Source organism: Nyctereutes procyonoides, unplaced genomic scaffold, assembly GCF_905146905.1.
Source record: "Nyctereutes procyonoides isolate TBG_1078 unplaced genomic scaffold, NYPRO_anot_genome, whole genome shotgun sequence".
In the NCBI taxonomy this organism is placed as follows: Eukaryota; Metazoa; Chordata; class Mammalia; order Carnivora; family Canidae; genus Nyctereutes; species Nyctereutes procyonoides.
In genome coordinates, this window is record NW_026575120.1 from 6025025 (window position 1) to 6042779 (window position 17755).

Genomic DNA, 17755 nt, shown 5'->3' on the forward strand with positions numbered 1-17755 from the left:
ACGGGGCTCGGGGCTCTCGGCTCTCTCGGCTCTCCGTCCGCAGGGCCTGGAGGCTCCGGGGCGGGGCCGCTGATCTGCTCAGCTCGGGGCAGGAGCGTCCTTGCTGTCCTGGGCCCTCCCGGCCTCTGCCTGTCCCGGGGGAGGCCGGATCCTGGGCTGTGTCCCGGCGCCCTGTGCCCCGGGGCCTGCGCTGGTGGATTCGCGCTCCCGCCCCGCAGCCCCCTCCGCGGAGCCGCCGCCCGAGCCCCTCCGAGCTGCTCCGGGTCCCGCCGTGCGCGCTGCAGCCCTTAGGGAGCTCGGAGCACTCTCCCGGGGCGCAGGTGTCTGTTAGTGTCCCCGGGAGCCCGAGGGCATCCCCGCCCTCCTGGGTCCTGCTCTAACTCCCTGCGAGCCCCTTTCCGCCCGGGAAGGTTGGTGCAGCTCCTGCTCCTCCGGGACGGGGCTCTCCTGTCCTGGGGACTCTCGCCCCGGCCTCAGCCCGGCTCCTCGCGGGGCCCCTCCCCCTCGGAGGCCTTTTGTTTCTTTATTTCTTTTTCCCCGTCTTCCTACCTTGATGGAAGCGCGAACTCTTCTCACTGTAGCGTTCCAGCTGGTCTCTCTTTACATCTCAGGCCGAATTCGTAGATTTTCAGGATGGTTTGAAGGTTATCTAGGTAATTTGGTGGGGACAGGTGATTTGGGGACCCTGCTCTTCCGCCATCTTGCCCCTCCCCCTGGATTAAGGATTTTTATCCTCAGATTTTTTTCTTCTGCCTTTTTGAGCCTGCTGTTGAAGCTGTCTTGCATTTTTTATTTTATTCATCATATTGTAGTCCCCCCTCTATCCATTGAGGATACATTCTAAGACCTCCAGTGAATACCTGAAAACACAGATAGTTCTGAACCCAAATATGCTGTGTTTTTCTTAAGCACACTTACTTATGATGAAGTTTAATTTGTATGTTAGGCACAGTAAAAGATTAACAACAGTCACTTACAATGAAATAGAACAATTAGAACAATATGCTATAATAAAGGTTATGTGAATGTCGTCTCAAAATAGTGTACTATATTCACCTTTCTTCCTGCGATGATACAAGATGATACAGAGCCTATATGATGAGATGAAGTGAGGTGAATGATATAAGCACTGTGATGTAGTAGTGCTAAGCCACTGTTGACTTTCTGACAATACGTCAGAAGGAGGATCATCTGTTTTGGATGATCCTGAATCATTGAGCCATAACGATGTCAGTGGTTGGATATCAGGAACAGACAATGTTGATGATTGAGGATCCTCAATAGTTGAAGGTTTTTTTGCTGAAATCTTTTAGAAGAAAATTATAATCAGAAATGATTGTCTTTCTAACTCATCAAAGTATGATGTAGAGGTTATAATCCTTTGGTGATCATATGGGTGACTTTAATGCTGCATTTCATCTAAGGATTGTATTCCATAATTTTGTCCTTTAATGTTTGTGCAATTTGATATACATCAGCCAATTTTGGGATTGTCTACATTGCTGGTTCTACTTAAGTTTCTTCATATTCCTCTTCCTTTTTTTTTTTTTTAAAGATTTTATTTATTCACAAGAGACACAGAGAGAGGCAGAGACATAGGCAGAGGGAGAAGCAGGCTCTCGAGCTGAAGACAGATGGTCAACCACTGAGCCACCCAGGCACCCCTCATCTTCTCTTCTACACGTGATTCCAGAAGTTCTTCTAATTCTTCATTTGTTAACACTTGGTGATGGCCTTCAGTATGTTCTTTCACTTCATCAAGAGTGTTGGTAATTCCTCTTTCAACAACTTGTCTTGCTGCTGAAGGATTCTCCTAACTTCTCCATCAGTCCCTGGGAAGCCTTGAAAATTAACCACGACTTCACTTGATAAGTTCTAGCAGGCATTTACAGTTCCTGGTTATAATTCATCCACTGCAGCTTTGATGAATGTTACTGCATCAGCATAGTGAATGATTTCCAGCCCTGTGTTATGCCCAGATTAGGGTCTGCATCACTTGATGGTTGAATGCAATCAAATACGAGGCAGGTGTATGTGGCTTTCATAAAGCAAATGATGCCCTGGCCATGGGGCTGAAGCAGTGAGGTATTTGGAGGTTAAAATGCAACTTCAGCATTTTCATTTTCATAGCAAACATTCAAGATGGTCAGGTACTGGCACTGTTACTAATAGGACTTTAAATTCCAACCCTTGCTCTTCCAAGTATTTTTTCTCTTTCAGGATGAAGCACTGGTGGAACCATTCCAGAGAAAAGATAGCTGTCACCCATGCTTTCTGATTATGTTGCCAGAACATGGGCAGATAATTTTTGTTTTCGTTTTTGAGAGCGCATGGGTTCTTTGCTTTGTACGCTCTGCGTGGGATTATCCTATGCCTTGCACAAGTGTTGACACATAGTAGGAGTTAACTTGTCCTATGTTTTCTGCCCTGGTACCCCTCTTGCACTTTTGTGAAGGTATGTTCTATTGGGCATCTTCTTCCAGAAGAGCCTGATTTCATTGCAGTTGAAGACTTGCTTTGGATGGTGGTATCCTTTCTCTTTTTTGGTGGGGAGGGTAGGGGCAGAGGGAGAGGAAGAGCAAGAATCTTAAGCAGGTTCTACACCCAGCATGGAGCCCGATGCTGGGCTCAATCTCATGACTCTAAGATCATGACCTAAGCCAGAATCAGGAGTCGGAGCTTTATTGAGCCATCCATGTGCCCCAAGTATCCTTTCTCTTTAATCAACTTTTTCAACTCTACCAAACATGTAGCAACACCTTCTTCATTGTTAGTCATAGTCTTTCCAGTAGTTTTTATGTTTTTTAGTCCAAACTTATTCTTGAATCTATGTAATAACCATCTGTTACTTGTGGTAAATGGCTTGGCATCACTTGTTTTAGGAGATCCCCCATCATTGGAGGGGCCAAGCTCCCACTGTCTCTGCAGAGGTCCTGGGTGTGGCAGTGGTGGCAAGGGCCATTGGGATCCTCAGAGCCAGAGGCTCCTCATCCAGGTCTCCTGAAGCCTTTACAGGCTCAGTATTTTCTGGCACAACATGCTGCCATCAGTCAAAACATTTTGTGTTCATGTCCTCCAACCATAAATTTGATGCCTTTTCCATCTTAACTAAGCACTTATCATACGCTGTGGCTGTAACTTCTGCAGTTTGAGGTGCAACAGCAAAACTAGCACAAATTTCTTTTTCCTTCTTCACAAATTTATGGGTGGAAGATTAATTCTTACTGGAGATCTTAGCAGCCTCAGCCTACGATTTTTTTTTTTCTTATTCAGTCGAAAACTTTACTTTTCACCGAGAAGCATTTTAAGGCTTTTCTTTAGCTTCTCTGATTTGCCAGTCCTGCCCTTAGGGGCTGTTATTTCATAAAATAAGGGTTACTTAGACACAAGCACTTCAAAACCACAACAGCCCATCTGATAAAGGAGGTGACTACTCGGTGACTAGTAGGCGGGTAGTTTGTGCCATGTGAATACGCTGGACAGTGGGATGATTCATACCTTCAATAGGGTGGAGCAGGACAGCTTGAGATTTCATCATGCCATTCAGGGCACGATATAAAACTTAGGAATTACTTGTTTCTGGAATTTTCTGTTCCATATTTTTGGACTACAGTTCACCACAGATAATTGAAACCGTGGAATGCAAAACAAGTGACTACTGTATTCTTCAGCTCCAGAGTTTCTGTTTGGTTCTTTTTTATGACTCCCATCTCTGTCAAACTTTTGTTCATGTGTTGCTTTCCTGAGTTCATTGAGTTACCTATTTCTCTTGAATCTTGCTGAGCTTCCTTAAAATGATTATTTTGAATTCTTTTTCAGGTAACTCACAGATCTATAATTTTGGGTGCTCGGTTACAGGAAAATTATTGTGTTCCTTTGGTGGTATCTTCTTTCCATGCTTTTTCATGTTTCTGATGGCTTTGCATTGATGTCTGTACATTTTGCGGGAGCAGTGACCTCTTCCAGCTTTTTTTTTGGCCTGGCTTTGGTGGGAGACTTTCACCTGAAGGTGGCTGTGAGAGCCCTGGCTGGCTGGGGCGCAGTATCTTTGGTTCCTGGGAAAACACAGCGGCTTACTCTCTGTGCAGCCCTATTAGCCAAGGTCAGTGTTGGTACAGACTTGAAGGGGTCTTCTGTGGCCAAGACTGCAGAGGTCCTGTGGGTGGCAAGGGCTATTGGGATCCTTAGAGGAAAAGGCTCCTGGAGTCCTTCAGTTACCCCATTTTGCCCATGGGAGAAGCTGTCCCTTCTAGCTGAGGGCATACCTCCTGGCACTTGGTCTGCCATCCTGGCACTCTGAGCAGGGGTAGAGTGGAGTCTTGGGATCATGGATATGGAACCACCACAGTAACTGGGTCTGTGGGCAGGGGTGCACTTGGCAGTAGCATTGGTGTCTGAGGTGCAGGTATGTGCTGATCTTCTGTGAAACCAGGGTGCTAGTTGGGCTCCTTTCAGTGACTCAGGTGGAGTGGTGGGGAGGGAGACACAGCAGCACAGGCCCTTAATGACAGGGTGCGGGAGTGGCTTGGGCCCAAGGGAGTAGAGTACAGTAGCAACATGGCCTAGGGATGGTGGGTCTGAGTTCTAACTCTGGGCCCAGGAGGCAGTCTTAGAAGAGCAGCCACAGCAGCACATCCCTAGTGGAGGCCCACTAAAGCCACATGTTGGGACCCAGGGGGAAGGTTGCAGAAGAGTGGAAGCTTAGCCACTATGGTGATTTCAGAGCCGTGATCTGGGACCTGTGGGGGCCCATCTCAGAGTAGTGCAGCCTGGCCCCAGTGCTGGCAGTGAAAGCGTGACCTGGGATTTTCAGAGCAGGGCGCAGAGCAGCAACAGGTGTCCCAGAGACAAAGTTGCAACACAGTGGGTAGAGCACAGAGCACTAGCAGCTCTGGTCCTGTACATGGCAAGGTGCTGTGGCATCCAGAGCTCTGAGAGTAGGGCGTAGCCACAACTGAGGCCTCTGGGGGAGGAGGAGATATAGCAGCTAGAATTGGTGTTGGTGGAAGACTGTGAGGTCTTCAGCAGCAAAGGCTGCAAAACGTCCGCAGCAGTGAGGCTTGCTGAGGTTTCCCTCTCCTCCTTCCCATGAGGTGAATCTCCGTGAGAACCCCTCATGGTGCCCAGCTGCTCTGTACCAAGAGGAGGTGACACAGCTAAAATGCTTCCGGTGCTTTTCCAGATGGCTTCCCATGTTTTTTGTTTGTTTGTTTGTTTGTTTTTTAAAGATTTTATTTATTTATTCAGAGAGAGAGAGAGGCAGAGACACAGGCAGAGGGAGAAGCAGGCATCATACAGAGAGCCTGACGTGGGACTCGATCCAGGGTCTCCAGGAGGATCACACCCTGGGCTGCAGGTGGCGCTAAACCGCTGCGCCACCGGGGGGCTGCCCTTCCCATGTTTTTTTTGTTTTTGTTTTTGTTTTTTTTTTTTTGTTTTGTTTTGTTTTGTTTTGTTTTTAGCTCTGCAGGGTTTTTGCTGCTCCTTAGTCCTCCAGAGTTCTCCCTGTTTTAGGGAAACATAGTTTTCCCTGTTTTTGTCATTTTGTAATTAGTTGTTTATCATTTTTGTTATTTTTGTGGGGGAGATGAGCCTTAGTCACCTCTTAGCCCCTCCATTTGCAGACACCACCCTCTTCCTAACCATTGGTAATTGCTCTGTTGAGTCTCCACCCTCCTCTCTAATTTGATATTCCTTCTATCAGATGGACTTCGTGTTTGGATTTTGCTGAGACTAATCATGCCTGTTCTGATGAGATGATCTTAAACATCAGGAGTACTGCTTTCTGTGGTTTGACTTTTGTTGTGTTCTCTTATCCTTGAGGTATTCAGTATTGCTAATTCTTGCAAAAAAAACTGCTTAGGAGACGAATGCCATTTAGGATTCCAGAAAATCAGCAATATTAGTAATATTTTATTGTCATTTTTTTACTATTAACATTTTAATGTATACTATTTACCATTATGATATTAATATTTATTAATTATTATTTACAAACAACCCTTTGTTTTTTTCTTAATCATTAGCTATGTTAATTTCTTGGCTTTCTGATATTCACTTGTTAAGACATACTGGCATACTGGTTTCTGCTGTATTATTTTCAAATTAATGATCTTTCGAACTGAGATATATGCCAGAGTAATTTTGTCTGTGTTTTGTTTGTTCCATGTTCTTTTGGATAAAGCACTTCAAAACATAAGCTGTGAAAAAATATTTTTCTGAAGTGTCCTTTTTGCCTAACAATGGTCCTGTTTAATCTGCCTCCTGGGAACAGATTTCTACCTGGATTGAAATGAAAGTCCATAGGAGCCACTAATGAATTACCTTTTAAAAGGGAGATGTTGGGACCCCTGGGTGCCTCAGCTATTGAGCATCTGCTCAGGCTGTGATCCCGGTGTCCTGGGATGGAGTCCCACATTGGGCTCCCTGCATGAAGCCTGTTTCTCCCTCTGCCTACCTTCTTCCTAACCATTTGTAATTGCTCTGTTGAGTCTCCACTCTCCTCTCTAATTTGATATTCGTTCTGCCTAAGTCTGTGCCTCTTTTTCTGTGTCTCTCATGAATAAATAAATAAAATCTCTCCTAAAAAAATGTATCTTTGGAGACTAGGTTAAATGGTCATTTTTTATAAAGGTAGGACCAGTTGACCTGCTTTTTAGTTTTGTTTATATATATACTTTTAAAGATTTTATTTACTTATTCATGAGGGACACACACAGAGAGGCAGAGACATAGACTAAGGAAGAAGCAGGCTCCCTGCGAGGAGCCTGATGATGGGACTGGATCCCAGTACCCTGGGATTATGACGACCTGAGCCAAAGGCAGATGTTCAATCACTGTGCCACCCAGGAGTCCCAACTTGTTTTTATTTAGTAACATCACTATGAATGTTACTCCCCAAATGGTCATGCAAAACAATAATTTGGGGGAGAGGGAAAGAGTGGATCGTGAAATTATTGAGAGGGAGCAGTAAAGATAACTGCTGTTTGGTGTAGGCTGCAGGTGGGCTCACCAAAGAAACTACATGCTGTGAATGCTAATAGGATATGTTGTATTTTGAAGGCAGACTTAGTTTCTAAGACACTGTGGAGAATATAAACTCCTTGAGAGCAGGGACTGAGACTTCTACATCTTTGATGCCAACAGTGTGGGATCCCAGGAATGTTCTGCACGTGGTTGAGTCCAGTGTTAGTAAATGAATGGCAGCATTAAGTAGTTCTTTTTCTATTATATACTTAGAAGTTTCCTCTTTCTTCTGCACCACAAACCCGTATTTCAAATTTCCCTGCCCCCACAAAGCTTCCAAGGCCGATACACTTTTGAGTCTAGAGCTGCGGGTAAACTACCACCCATTGGCCAAATCCAGCCTGCCGTCTATTTTTGTATAGCCTATGAACATAAACATAAACATAGGCATAAGCCTATGGTTTTTACATTCTTAAATAGTTGAAAAAAGTCAAAAGGATAATATTACTTTGTAATATGAAAATAATGTGAAATTAAATTTCTGTTTCTGTAAAGTCTTACTGGAACACAGCTACCATGCTCATTTCCTTGTCCTCTCTGGCTGTTTTTGGGTTGCAGTAGCAGAGTGGTTGGAATAGAGGCCATCTGGCCAGGAAGGTTGAAAACATTACCACCTGGCCCTTTGCAGGAAAAGTTTGCCTACTCCTACCTCCTTGGTCTATAGAAATGTAGAAGCTCCATCAATAAATAAGAAGTCAACTGTGGTACCATGATAACCTAGAGCTAGATGTTCAGGTGCTTATCACTGAATACTGTGAAAGCACTTCAGTCTATTATGAGAATCCTGTAGGGAAGGCATTAACTCCATTTTACAGATGAAAAAATTGAGGTATAGAGAGGTTACCTTGGCAAAGATTAAGTATGAAATTCCCATACTTAATATGAATTTCACACTTAGGCAGTCAAACTCGAGTCTTTGCACCTTACTCCTCTGCTACACCACCTCCTCTTAGAGACCTCAGCTCATTTGATATTCTGACAACAAATAGGTTATTCTGGATGGGATGAGTGTTCTCTTGCTGCAGCTTAGACTTTTCAATATCTGATTGTACTAAATATTACATGTCAGAAAGTAATTCGGTGTTCCTTTTGAATGGAATTATGAAACACTCAACATCAAAGGTAACAAACTTGCAAGACTTGTTGGGGATGGAGTCAATGGGGAAGGAAAGGGTTATTATAAAATTTTTTCACTATGTTCTCAAGGTGAAGGCTGCAGTGAGGCTGACAAGGGGCTGAGAGGTGGGGGTAATTGTTTTATGGATCCTATTTTAATACTTGGGTAAAGGGCTGATGATTCTGAGGTATTGAGCGAGATCTGCTTTTGAATTTCTGAGTGAGTGTTATCAAGGAAAATTTGAATTTCTTTAGGATGAAAACTGAAAAATCATTGTGGACTCAGTATGCTCAATAACAAATTTACAATATGAATCCTTATTCCCCCCTGTTGAACAAGAGAACAAAATAGTAGAATTAAATGGCAGAGAGAGGATTCAAACCCAGAGCTTCATTGCAAAGCCCATGACCTCACCCCCTATGTTTCTTTGGCACCATATTGCAGGATAAACTATGCTTTGCATGTTCCTTACGGGAAATGTGGGGAAGACTGGAAGGTATTTCTAAAGAACAAAAACAATGAAATACGCTACCTTGTTGCACATTGATCTCAAAAACCTTCCTGTTTCTCCTAGGGTAAAATGCAGGTCTCTGCTGGCATTTAGGCCCCTCCACAGTGTGGTTTCCAGCTACCTTCCAGCTTTTATAGCAGCCATCTGTTCTTGGCTAATCACTATTCTACTCACCGTCATACCTGCATCATACCTACACCAGCCTGTTTCAGTCCCCAGTAAATTGCCTATCAATCTTGTGCTCTCACCGGTTTTTTGAAAAGACCAACTTTGATTCCAGCCTTCTTGCTTCCAGATTACCCAGACCTTTGGCAATACGTTCCTCTATTTGTTCACTCATTGCACAGATTCATATTTATGTCCATGTTTTTTATGTCCCTCCAACAAGATTGTAAATTCTTCAAGTGCAGGTTCTTAATATAGTGTGTCCTCAGAACCTAACACATAAGGGATGCTCAATTCAAAGTAATTAATGGTGGTAAAATACATTCCATAAGATTAGTACCTTTTTCTGAAATTGCAAAGGGTGGAGAGCATAAGTGTTGACTACTCTCTGAGAAAGGAGTTGTTATGTGGGCAGAGTTCTAGATATGGGCTGTTCCCTACTCTTCCCTGTTACTATGCACCATAAATACATTTTTAAAGACTGACTAAGGCAGTACTGTTTAATCCCTGCCTATACTTGGCTTTCCCTCTAGGTGCCAGGAAAAGCAAACAAATGTTAAGTTCTCCTTCCTAGTTCAGTCTATGCACTGCTGATTAAAAAAAATATGCTCCCAACTATCTTTGGCTTTGAAAAGGTCATTGCTTACTTTTCCTTTGTCTGGAGCAGTGATTTTTCAAACTTTTGTGTGCAAGTACTCCCTAATACTTTTTTAAAAACTAGTTTTAAAAGGGAACTATCAACATTATACTTAAAGCTGTCCCTACATTTAAATATTGGCAAAGGGATATAATTCCCAGCATAGTATAAATATTGACATTTTACAACAAAATGTTCATTACTCTTTCAGGTATACCCAACAGAGTCGAGATATCGTCAAATTTAATACCATTAACCATTACAGAAAATAACACAAATATTTAAAATTTCAAATATTTGTTTTTTCTTGAAATTATATTTTCAAAAAAAAAGAAATTATATTTTCATTGCAATTCCCTCACAAGTCTTTATCCTAATGTAACAATAGCAAAACCCTACCATAAATACCTACATGGGACCTAAAAAAATGGAACTGTGAAAACGTGAGGTCATATTATTAGAATAATAATGAGGGAGAAAGTGTATGTTTTAGTCTGTACTGTCACACAGGACAAATGTAAAAGTAGTGAGACTTACTGTACAAACTGACCAGGCACTAAGCTAAACTAAGTGATCACAAGGTGACCATTTTCTAACCACCACCACCAGCGCATGCCTTCCCCAGAGAAGTTTACAATATTTGGGAATAGGAGGCTAGTTTGAGGGACAAGGGGTCAAGTTCATTAGATTTGATTTTCATATTTCTGGAATTGGTTGCCTTAAAATTTTACTATGTGTTTTTATGCTTGAAAGTCATATCGATCACATTGTCCTACTACATCTTTGCAACAGAAATGAATATATACATTTAAAATTTTATTTTCTTGTGATCTTAAAGCTGTGCTAAATTTCTTCTATTTTGAGTTTAAATTATCTTATGTAGTTGATCAAAATATAAATACATTTAAAAATTTGACACTTATTAAATGGAAAGTTTTTGAAAGTCTTTTTTTTTAAAGTCTTTTAATGAGATTATTTTCTGATTAGTTTATATATCCTTGGATAAATGGCATTATTAGAATGAAGGAGGGTTCAGCATTGATTCTATGTCTAACTTGCATTTCTATCTTTGTAAATCCTGACAGCCCCTAAATAAAGGGATGGGAATGGAAGTAGCTTTATTAAAACAATTTCCCTCAATTTTTAAAATTCCATGCCAAAAATCGTATTGTAGTTTTAATCATCCTTCAGCTGACAGTATGGTTAGTTTATTGTTCATTTTTTTGTTGTTGTTGAAAACAGAAAATTGGTAGCTAACATTTAGCAAAGTTTCTTACTTAGAAGTATTCTCAAATTTGGGGACATAAACCGAGAGGGCTTTACCAAGACGATCAAATGACTGTTAATTGTAACTGTTACTCTTTCACTTAGAAAAGCTTTATTTGATTTAACATATTTAACCCAGTTGGGAAATCCAGTCTGTTACTTCCAAAACATCTTTCAGATATACTCTTTTGATAGAATTAGTGCTTTAAATATATTTTCATCATAATATTTATTTCACTAAATATGTAATTCATGAAAACCTTGGGACTGCAGATTTAATCACTTTATGGCAGTCCACCGTATAATGAAACCAAATCAAATATCCACCATCTCATGATTAAATAGCTAAATCAGACTTCTTTCTGTCAGGAAGTCTGACTTGAAAATTTAAACGTTGTGTTAAGAAATTTTGAAGAATATTATAAAAATCATTAAGAACATCACCGAAGACTTCTTGTAAAAGGTTACTAATCAAGGCTTAAAATTACATAGATTTAACATCATTTAAGAAACAAGATAAATCAATTTACTACTTCTCATTATTTAACTTGTAACAATCACAGTTCTCTATAAGTTAAAATTACAAGTTATTTATAACTTCTAGCATGTAGGGTGGCAAGATATTCTTACGATAAAGCTGTGTGCATATATTGAATGAAGGTGTTTGGCTTTTGGTAGAATTAGGAATCAAAATACAACATTAAATGTATTAGATAGGATCAGACTTTTCTATGAAATACTATAGGCTGCTAAAAACTAACTGATGTCGCAACTAGAATCCAGTTTACTTTCTCTTAATGGTGGTAGGAAATATAAATCATCTCATGAGATTAAATAAATTGAGATTGACTATTTGAAATGAGTATTTCATGATAAGAAGTTTTGTTTGCAGTTCTTATTCAGTGCATCATGAAAATTCTATTCATCCTGAAAGATATTTTAAGTTACAATTAAAATGATCAGCATCGCTAAACTATTCTTGTTTTTTTTTTTATTTATTTATGATAGTCACAGAGAGAGAGAGAGGCAGAGACACAGGCAGATGGAGAAGCAGGCTCCATGCACCGGGAGCCCAACGTGGGATTCGATCCCTGGTCTCCAGGATCGCACCCTGGGCCAAAGACAGGTGCCAAACCGCTGCACCACCTAGGGATCCCTAAACTATTCTTGTTTTGACTGCTCAAAGGTATTTTGTTTTCCAGTCAGTGATAATTCTAAAGAAGAGTATTTTAAATAGCAGGAAAAGTTACTTATGAGACAATCTGTAGCATTCAGTGTTTCTTACAGGTACTTCCTGCTTTGCTGGTGGGGCTTCCATCAAGAAGGATCTAGTTCTTCCTTGGCAAGAATCTGAAGATAGAAAGTGGCCAATTTGTTAAATAAAAATCCTTCTTACTTATGCTGTATCCTGTTTTACCACATATCCAGATTTTTTTTTTAAGATTTTTAAATTTATTTATTCATGAGAGGCACAGAGGCAGAGACATAAGCAGAGGGAGAAGACAGGCTTCCTGCAGGGAGCCCGATGAGGGATTCGATCCCAGGACTGTGGGATCACGACCAGAGCCAAAGGCAGATGCTCAACCACAGAGCCACCCAGGTGCTCCACATACCCAGACTTTGAACACATTCTAATAATTCCCCAAACACCCTGTCTCTATATCTCTCTCAACAGAAATACAGAATAGGGAAAGTCAGGAAGCCCCAAGGACTAACACTCTGTACTTAGACCTTAATGCCTCAGGCAGTACAATCTGGTGTAGGTTGGGAAGGTGAGCAGTGTGCCTTTGAATGGAAGGAATATTGTGAATACAGTGTTCTGTTTTTCAGACTGCTCAGTTTGAGGGAAGGGTATGTATGAAAGGTAAAAACGTGCAAGAAGATTCCTTTAAAATTATCCTTGCTTAAGGACCCCTTGAAAGGTTTTAAAGTACCCCTCATAGGGTTAAATACACCCCTTATGAAGGCCTCTGGTCCAGAGCATTGAAAAGTTCTACCCTTATTTCTGTGTGTTTGTAAAACATTTCCATCAGTGATACTGTGGTTTTTTTTTTTTTTTTTTGAGTCCACATTTGATAAAAGTTCTTATTTAGGACTTCCTTAGTGAGCACTGAGAAGACTGGGTTAATCTTTTGTAGGGGAGGGGAGTGTAAAACAAACTAGCTTGCTCCTGCCTCATTAATGTCATGGAGCTTATCCATCAACTGGCCAACACCAAGCCTTTTGAGTTCCCTTTATCAGATAATGTCAAGAACACCTGGGTTAGCGCTCTTCCCACCTCAGTCTAGTGCTTATTCAGGCCCGAGCTGTGTTGAAACTGCATACACACTAGGTGGAATGTTAGGAAACAGTTTTCAGTGCAGACAGCTGAAACCCAATCACTTTCTCTGTTGAGTGTTTGAGCGATTACACTGTACTTCTGCTAGCTTGCTTAAAATGCATACGGGGCCCCTTAGGGAACAATGACCAAGACTTTTGTTCATTCTGTGTATATAGGGAGAAAAATGTGGGAACTACAAACACTAACTTGATGGTGATTCAAGAAATTCAGGAAAGACAGGTAAAATATAATTAATAAACCCTAAGTCCTACCATTGGTGTTAAATCCTGCATTCCTTATGCAGGCAACCTGTGTTCAGGCAACCTGTGTTGGTTAGTGTTTGGGGAGAAGAGAAAGGAGAGTTTTAAAAAATCAGGTGTAGTACAGTTCCAACTTAAAATTTAAAACATTCTTATAAGTGTCTTTTTGCTCAAATTACAGAGATCAATGCAATAAGAATCTTCTGTCTCAGATACCATAGTTCTTTATTCTTGAGAAGGGTTATTAATCCGTTCAAACACTGCACTGTACTACAACATTTTTTATGGCCTTGCTGAGTAAAGGCATTTATTCCAGAGGTCTATTTGACTGTCAGGTTTGGGAAGAAAATTTACTACTTCTGCTCAAGGTAGAAAGGAATAGAATAAGATAAGCATTAGGAATTTCTCAAGGCTGAGAGGAATCTCTATACAAAGAAGAAGAAAAACTTGGGGATTGTATAACCAGAATGTCTCAGACAGTGTATATTTCCTTAAGCTTGTGTCCTTGGTCCTCACCTTGCTTTACTGTCTCCCTGAGACGCACAAGATTTTATCACCTCCCTGCAAAAAGTTCCTAAAATCTATTGCCCTGACCTCTCTTGAGTTCCAGAAGTTCTTTACCAGCTTGTTGGGTATTTCATGAATGTGTCACCAGCATCTTAAATTTAATGCATTAAGATATAATATATGGTTGTCCCCCCATTCTCTACCCTCCAGCCTATACTTCTGTCACCTGCTCATCACTCACATTCAAAATCTGTGGCAAAGCAGCCAGTTCCCTGTTCTTTATGCTTATGGGGATGCTTCATTTGTCACATTGCAGTGTGCTTTGGCTTTTTGCCCTTGGAGGAAGTCTAGATGTGATTACCCTCTGCATCTAGAATGAAAAGTTTGCTAATGAAGCTGGCGGAAAATGTTATGCTTTCAGGAGGTGACACCTGAGCTTGCTTGAAATCAGCCCTTCCCTCTATTGCTCCCAAGCATAGGTTCTTATATCTGCCTAGTGCATCTGTTATCTCTCCAAGGCTCTGCACTAGTTTGCTGGCCTCTGGAGAGAAAAGATTTGACTATTGATTCCTTGCCAACTACATTTTATCTCATTTGTTGGAATAGGTGGGCTTTGCCTCTATTCCTTTTTTTTTTTTTTAAGTTTTTGTTTAAATTCCAATTAGGGATGCCTGGGGGCTCAGTCAGTTGAGCATCCGACTCAAGATGGATCCTTGAGGAGTTGTGGAATCAGCTCAGAGTCAGGCTCTGTACTCAACAGGGAGTTGGCTTGAGATTCTCTCTCCCCTCCTTTTTGCCCCTCCCCCAGCTTGTGCGTGCGCATACACACACACACACACACACACACACATTCTCTCTCTCTCTCCCTTTATCAAAAATAAATAAAATCTTTAAAAAATATATATTCCAGTTAACGTACAGTTTCTGGTGTGCAATACTAGTTTCAAGTGTGCTTTATGTCTTAAGTGCATCTCATTGGGTTTCTAACCTTTGAACTATACTTGAGCAAGGAGGAGGTACAAAAATCTAATATTTTAAATTTCCCTTCTTCTTCCTCACTAACAATGCAACCTATTTTGGATATCCCCTAGAACTCTTGTGTCTTCTTAAAAATCCCTCCTTTAAGGCAAATGATGAATGTGTTCTGTGTGGGCTGTCAGATATGTGGATGGTATGTTTGGGGGACCTTTGTATGTACTGCTCTCCCCTAACTGCCCAATTTCAGGCTTGGTTTGTATGACTCCGATGACTCAATTATGAATATTCTGAGGGCTGTGGCTGGCCCCGTCACTCTGTCCTCATACAGCACTTGCATGTTCTCAGACCCTACCATGTAGGGGCCACACCTAAAACAAAAAACACCTTGGAAGTAGGACTTCCTTGGAGTTCAGTTGTTTCATAGACAATAGTGGAGAAATCTTTTCCCTCATCCATGTTTAGTAGAAGAGATGCAAATAAGCATAGTCTCACGTTCTGTTGGAAACTTTCAGATAAACACTTCTAGAAAATTATTTTGTACTTGATAACTGATAGGAAGTTGGCCACTTAGTTCAGATCAGTGATGTATTATCCATAATTGTATATATTCAACCAACAAATACTGAATATTTCTAATTCAGAAAATAAGGCATAAACAGGGAAAGATAGCTAACTGTGTAAACTACTCTAACCATAGCTAAATAGCTAATTATGTGAAGTAAGTTTTAAAGGGGGCCTAAAGTACAGCCTGGTATTTAAAAGCACAAGGATTTGGGTTCAGATCTGGGTTTTGATCTTGATTCTGACACTGGTGGTGTGGCCTAGGCAGATTCATCTTTGTACTCCCAGTTTTCCCTATAAAGCTTTCTTTGTAGGCTTGTAGGAGCTAAATGAGTTAATACCTGAATCATGCCTAGTGAATTGTGGCTGATTTAGCTAGAGTATCATAGAGTAAAACTCAAAACATCTTCAGAACTCATCACGGTGCTAAAGGGTGTCCTAACAAGCATGGCATCCTGGATGCAAGGCCACAGGTTTAGGGCTTCTTAATTTTCTGATTAAGGGATGAGTGATCCAGAACCTAGAATGGCATGGAGATTGGTGGCTCTGACTGTTTGAAATAAAGGGGATGTGAGGGACAGAAGGGAAGCCAGGGGCCAGATTAGCAAACATGTCACTGCATCAGTTTAGTAGAAGGACAGTCATACCAACCCCCATACAAATAGATTTAGTCACCGAAGTGCCAACTACCCATCATCAGGTGGAGATGTTGGAGAAGTAACATGATTACAATCCATGATAAGATCACAGTAAATAGAGGATATTAAAGGAGCAGAATCAAAGATGAATAGACTAGGAGTCAGAGAAGACAATCTCTAAGTGGAAACACAAGTTAAGTCTTAAAGAACAAAGCAATAGACATTAAAAAAGGAGAGGTAATAGTTTATCAAGCAGCAGAAACAGCCTGTTGTAAGAGACAAATACATGGGATCCAAAACCCAGCTTAATTTTCTAACATGGTTCCCCCCCCCCCCCAGTGGAGTTTTGTTTTTTCCCTAGCATGAAGACCTAGATTTTTAAACCTGTTCTGGACTCTCACACTGACCAGAGTACCTGTGCCATCTGCTTGGCTAACACTGAGCCAGATTTCACCTGGTAAGAATTGTTCTTAAAATTTTGGTCTAAAAGTCCTGACCATGAAGCCTTTAAGAATAGTGATATTAAATCTGACTCTGAGGTGGCTTCTCAGATTTCCACTAGACTGGTTCTACAGCAAATGCTCTATAGGGTAGGGAGTTCCCCATCCCACTCACATTCATTCTCACTAAAATGAATTGCTCACTCTAACCTTAGAGTAATAGCCTCCAACAAACAGCAGATAGCTTAAGAGGCAGTCTTTCATTAGACCTTCGTAGAAAGATTAATGGATATCAGAGAGTTTTGTCTCAGTAGCTCTCAATCTAATTTATCATCAGAATTGCTTGAGGAATTTTTAATGCAGAGTCCCAGGCCCTACTCCTACAGATTCTAAAGTGGGGCCTGGGTCTATATATATATAAACTCCCACAAGTGACCCTAGTCATCAGCCAGATCTGGGAGCCTTGGTTGAGAAGACAGCCCCTGGGCTATCTATCCATTGACCATAGCTGATAGAATCTGACCAGTCACATTCTTTTTCTTGAGCATCAATACTGAAAGCCACGAGACATTTTCGGCACATTTTGCATGGAAGTGATGAGCACTGTGCTCTGACGACAGCAGCATTTCTCCTTGTACACAAGGGCAGTACAAGCCAGTGAGCAGAGAGAGAAAAGCCGCATACATGCAAAGCTTCACAGATGAGAAATGGCAGACGTGTTCTGGAGCTTTCTGTTTCCCGTTCCTTTCTGAAGCCTGGCCACCCTCCTGTCTTTGCTTCTATGAGGTATTCCTTTATAGTATAATAAATTCCCCTCTCTGGCAAAGCCACCACAAGTTGTTTTCTGTTACTTGCAATTGAAGAGCCCAACTATCACAAGTCTTAAGTAAAAGAGCTTCTCTAAAGAACAATCAAAGCATATACTTTATACACACTAGGGTATGAAATCTCAACTTTCTCCCCAAACGAGTCTGGAAATGGGCTCCGGGGAGGAAAACACAAAACACTCCTACTATTGAGTAGCTTATTCAGTGATTAACTTAGTACGAGGAGTACTCCTTTATGAAAAAAAGGAAAAGATGCTATTTTGATTGGCAGAAATGAAAGGTAGCAATGGGAGCCACATGAACAAGCAGGGCCCAGATGGGCCTCCCTAAGGGAAAAGGAAATATAGCCAATTTTGTGGCACTGATGATTTTTGAGGCAGAGCCAACCTCAGTTACACTGATCTCAATCTGTACTTCAGCTTCACCCTCTCTGGATCAGCCCAAGGCTGGCCGAGGTCTCTCAACTGAGCTGGGATTTTTGATCAGTTGGGTTGAAACAATC

At 41.2% G+C, this 17755-nt stretch overlaps 1 protein-coding gene across 2 annotated transcripts in view; it reads left to right on the forward strand.

The window, feature by feature from the left end:
* ERI1 (exoribonuclease 1) overlaps positions 1-5592 on the forward strand; it is a 38926-nt gene extending 33334 nt beyond the window's left edge. The window contains exons 8-9 of one of the 2 annotated variants that reach the window (XM_055334726.1): positions 1556-1769; positions 2221-5592. The gene's annotated coding sequence lies outside the window, so the exon portion shown is untranslated. Of the gene's footprint in view, positions 1-1555 lie in introns of both variants that reach the window. The other variant, XM_055334725.1, reaches the window with a different exon arrangement.
* Positions 5593-17755: the final 12163 nt, after the last annotated feature.